The sequence below is a fragment of the Schistocerca cancellata genome, unplaced genomic scaffold (assembly GCF_023864275.1).
Source record: "Schistocerca cancellata isolate TAMUIC-IGC-003103 unplaced genomic scaffold, iqSchCanc2.1 HiC_scaffold_351, whole genome shotgun sequence".
Classification (NCBI taxonomy): domain Eukaryota; kingdom Metazoa; phylum Arthropoda; class Insecta; order Orthoptera; family Acrididae; genus Schistocerca; species Schistocerca cancellata.
The window spans coordinates 87,501-92,500 of record NW_026046369.1 but is presented as its reverse complement, the minus strand read 5'-3'; the positions used below and the strand labels follow the sequence as shown (position 1 = coordinate 92,500).

Genomic DNA, 5,000 nt, shown 5'->3' with positions numbered 1-5,000 from the left:
CCACACACTCTATCACACACTACTCTCTGCCTGTAACAGACACAGATACAACAACTAAGCACCAGCATGGACCAACGTCCGGTGCATCCTATCCGCCACAGTACACCAACTACGCTATGATAACCAGACCGGGAGGTCCAATCATAAAACAGAATACCCCACTCGTCCGACAACCACAATTGCTCAGAGAAGCCACCAACACCCACACATGTCCTACACAGGGGTGCACCCAACATCACCACACTGCCTCGTCTTACAGCACAAACACACTGGCAGGAATGAAACACACAGGTCTGCCGCAACCACAGACACGGCTCGCCCCCTCTCACTAGCGAAAAGCGCATCCCGACGTGACATAACTCCTTTGACACACTGACGCTGCCTCGGGCATCCACGTCCTACGGTCGATATCAACGAACCTCACCCCCCCCCCCCACAACACGCCATCCCATACCACATTGTGTACCGTACCCAAACCTAACGTGTACTGTACTACAACGCAATGTGTACCATAACACAACCCAGTTTGTACCTTAACCTAACCTATGTCACCTTAACCTAACCTATGTCACCTTAACCTAACCTATGTCACCTTAACCTAACCTATGTCACCTTAACCTAACCTATGTCACCTTAACCTAACCTATGTCACCTTAACCTAACCTATGTCACCTTAACCTAACCTATGTCACCTTAACCTAACCTATGTCACCTTAACCTAACCCATCTTGCACCTTAACCTAACCCATCTTGCACCTTAACCTAACCCATCTTGCACCCTAACCTATGTTGCACCTTAACCTAACCTGTGTTGCACCTTAACCTACCTCAATTTGCACCGCAATGTAACTCAATTTGCACCGCAATGTAACTCAATTTGCACCGCAATGTAACTCAATTTGCACCACAATGTAACTCAATTTGCACCGCAATGTAACTCAATTTGCACCGCAATGTAACTCAATTTGCACCGCAATGTAACTCAATTTGCACCGCAATGTAACTCAATTTGCACCGCAATGTAACTCAATTTGCACCGCAATGTAACGCAATTTGCACCGCAATGTAACGCAATTTGCACCGCAATGTAACGCAATTTGCACCGCAATGTAACTCAATTTGCACCGCAATGTAACTCAATTTGCACCGCAATGTAACGCAATTTGCACCGCAATGTAACGCAATTTGCACCGCAATGTAACGCAATTTGCACCGCAATGTAACGCAATTTGCACCGCAATGTAACGCAATTTGCACCGCAATGTAACGCAATTTGCACCGCAATGTAACGCAATTTGCACCGCAATCTACCCCCAAGTTGTGCCTTAACCTAACCCACGTTGTGCCTTAACCTAACCCACGTTGTGCCTTAACCTAACCCACGTTGTGCCTTAACCTAACCCACGTTGTGCCTTAACCTAACCCACGTTGTGCCTTAACCTAACCCACGTTGTGCCTTAACCTAACCCACGTTGTGCCTTAACCTAACCCACGTTGTGCCTTAACCTAACCCACGTTGTGCCTTAACCTAACCCACGTTGTGCCTTAACCTAACCCACGTTGTGCCTTAACCTAACCCACGTTGTGCCTTAACCTAACCCACGTTGTGCCTTAACCTAACCCAAGTTGTGCCTTAACCTAACCCAAGTTGTGCCTTAACCTAACCCAAGTTGTGCCTTAACCTAACCCAAGTTGTGCCTTAACCTAACCCAAGTTGTGCCTTAACCTAACCCAAGTTGTGCCTTAACCTAACCCAAGTTGTGCCTTAACCTAACCCAAGTTGTGCCTTAACCTAACCCAAGTTGTGCCTTAACCTAACCCAAGTTGTGCCTTAACCTAACCCAAGTTGTGCCTTAACCTAACCCAAGTTGTGCCTTACCCTGCTCTGTAATTGGCATATGACACGTTACAGTAATGTATTGTCCAACCGCAACCCGCTCAGAATGTTGTGTACACAGCTACGTGTCATCTCCCCATAACAGCTGCATTGCAGTGTGGTACGCCATAGAGACGTGTGGGAGTAATGGACGCAGTGGATGGCGATCAGCATGAGCCGTCTGTTCATGTAGTGGCGCGTGTATGCAGACGTAGTAGTCTCTTCTCACACAATGTGATAGCACGGTGCCCCGCGTTCCACATCTGCGACATGCTACAGAGGCCGGTTGACAGTTGGTCGCGCAGTGGACATCGCATACGTACGGGGGCACCTTCCACGTGCCCTCTAGTCGGGCACATTTTGTTGCGTGGATGTGAGCGGATGTAGTGTGTCTTGACACCTGACAGGCAGGCATGCAATAATAGTTGACTTTGCAAACGGGGATGGACGTGTACGTTTACTGGTGACGTTACGCAAATGAACAACTGGTAACCCGTTGTGGTGCGGTTGTCCTTGCTGGAGGTACATCTGTGAGGGCAACGATCGGTACAGCTACGAAGCGGTCCCCACCATACCAACGAACGTGAATGTGAATCTGGGTGTGAAGCGATACGCGGCTGTGGGTGGGTGGGACTGTCCCCGGCCGGTGAGGGGGGGCCGCCCGGCGTGCTGGCCGCGCGGTGCGTGGGCGCACGCGCTACAGCCGGCTGGTGGGGGCGCCCAGTGGCAGGCGCGCCGGCCGACGGACGCGGCAGGCGGCGCAGCTGCGCGCCGGGGCACCCTGCGCGCGGCGCCGTGCAGCCAAAGTGGGTCCTCGCCGGCCCGGTGCGAAGTGCGGTGGACATCTGCAGTGTGCTGGTCCGATTGAGGACTGTGTGCGTTGAGGATGCGCCGCCGCCCGGCACTCGGCGCCGCGACGCCGTCTGCTGCTCGGTCGCCCCAGCGGTTCTCGCTGGTGGTTTGTATCGCAGTTGTGCAGACGTGTTGGCACGTGCGCTGTGCTGGGAGAGTTCGCTTCGGCACCCACGTGGGGCCTTTGCCCTTCTGTGGCGCTGGCGTTGGAGCTGCCGGTCACCGTAGGTGGCGCGTGTTGTCTCCCGCCGGCAATGCCACGACAGCACGCTCCCGGGCCTCTGTCGGCAGCGGCAAGCTCAGTTGGGAGCACGGGTGGTCGCACCTAAAGCGTCTACTCGCCTAACTCCGGGCGATTGCGCCTCTCTCGAACCCGACCAAGTACTTAGGACGGCGCTGCGCGCCGCCGGGACCTGAGAGGGTTTCGAGGTGTATTGTGCAGGGGAGCTCAGCCTCCTCCTGTTTGCAGAATAATTGAGCGGACGCTTGCGTGTTCGCGCGGGCCTCTGGGACACACTCCCGGGCGGCCGGCTGCTCAGCTCTAGTTGACGCAGCTCCCTGGTTGATCCTGCCAGTAGTCATATGCTTGTCTCAAAGATTAAGCCATGCATGTCTCAGTACAAGCCGCATTAAGGTGAAACCGCGAATGGCTCATTAAATCAGTTATGGTTCCTTAGATCGTACCCACGTTACTTGGATAACTGTGGTAATTCTAGAGCTAATACATGCAAACAGAGTCCCGACCAGAGATGGAAGGGACGCTTTTATTAGATCAAAACCAATCGGTCGGCTCGTCCGGTCCGTTTGCCTTGGTGACTCTGAATAACTTTGGGCTGATCGCACGGTCCTCGTACCGGCGACGCATCTTTCAAATGTCTGCCTTATCAACTGTCGATGGTAGGTTCTGCGCCTACCATGGTTGTAACGGGTAACGGGGAATCAGGGTTCGATTCCGGAGAGGGAGCCTGAGAAACGGCTACCACATCCAAGGAAGGCAGCAGGCGCGCAAATTACCCACTCCCGGCACGGGGAGGTAGTGACGAAAAATAACGATACGGGACTCATCCGAGGCCCCGTAATCGGAATGAGTACACTTTAAATCCTTTAACGAGTATCTATTGGAGGGCAAGTCTGGTGCCAGCAGCCGCGGTAATTCCAGCTCCAATAGCGTATATTAAAGTTGTTGCGGTTAAAAAGCTCGTAGTTGGATTTGTGTCCCACGCTGTTGGTTCACCGCCCGTCGGTGTTTAACTGGCATGTATCGTGGGACGTCCTGCCGGTGGGGCGAGCCGAAGGCGTGCGACCGCCTCGTGCGTGTTCGTGCGTCCCGAGGCGGACCCCGTTGAAATCCTACCAAGGTGCTCTTTATTGAGTGTCTGGGTGGGCCGGCACGTTTACTTTGAACAAATTAGAGTGCTTAAAGCAGGCAAGCCCGCCTGAATACTGTGTGCATGGAATAATGGAATAGGACCTCGGTTCTATTTTGTTGGTTTTCGGAACCCGAGGTAATGATTAATAGGGACAGGCGGGGGCATTCGTATTGCGACGTTAGAGGTGAAATTCTTGGATCGTCGCAAGACGAACAGAAGCGAAAGCATTTGCCAAGCATGTTTTCATTAATCAAGAACGAAAGTTAGAGGTTCGAAGGCGATCAGATACCGCCCTAGTTCTAACCATAAACGATGCCAGCCAGCGATCCGCCGCAGTTCCTCCGATGACTCGGCGGGCAGCCTCCGGGAAACCAAAGCTTTTGGGTTCCGGGGGAAGTATGGTTGCAAAGCTGAAACTTAAAGGAATTGACGGAAGGGCACCACCAGGAGTGGAGCCTGCGGCTTAATTTGACTCAACACGGGAAACCTCACCAGGCCCGGACACCGGAAGGATTGACAGATTGATAGCTCTTTCTTGATTCGGTGGGTGGTGGTGCATGGCCGTTCTTAGTTGGTGGAGCGATTTGTCTGGTTAATTCCGATAACGAACGAGACTCTAGCCTGCTAACTAGTCGCGTGACATCCTTCGTGCTGTCAGCGATTACTTTTCTTCTTAGAGGGACAGGCGGCTTCTAGCCGCACGAGATTGAGCAATAACAGGTCTGTGATGCCCTTAGATGTTCTGGGCCGCACGCGCGCTACACTGAAGGAATCAGCGTGTCTTCCTAGGCCGAAAGGTCGGGGTAACCCGCTGAACCTCCTTCGTGCTAGGGATTGGGGCTTGCAATTGTTCCCCATGAACGAGGAATTCCCAGTAAGCGCGAGTCATAAGCTCGCGTTGA

General features: G+C 53.0%; 1 non-coding gene across 1 annotated transcript in view; it reads left to right on the top strand.

The window, feature by feature from the left end:
• Positions 1-3,283: 3,283 nt before the first annotated feature.
• LOC126118348 (small subunit ribosomal RNA) overlaps positions 3,284-5,000 on the top strand; it is a 1,909-nt gene continuing 192 nt past the window's right edge. Inside the window, exon 1 of the ribosomal RNA XR_007525778.1 lies at positions 3,284-5,000. This exon is cut by the window's right edge and continues 192 nt beyond it. This is a non-coding gene — a ribosomal RNA (small subunit ribosomal RNA).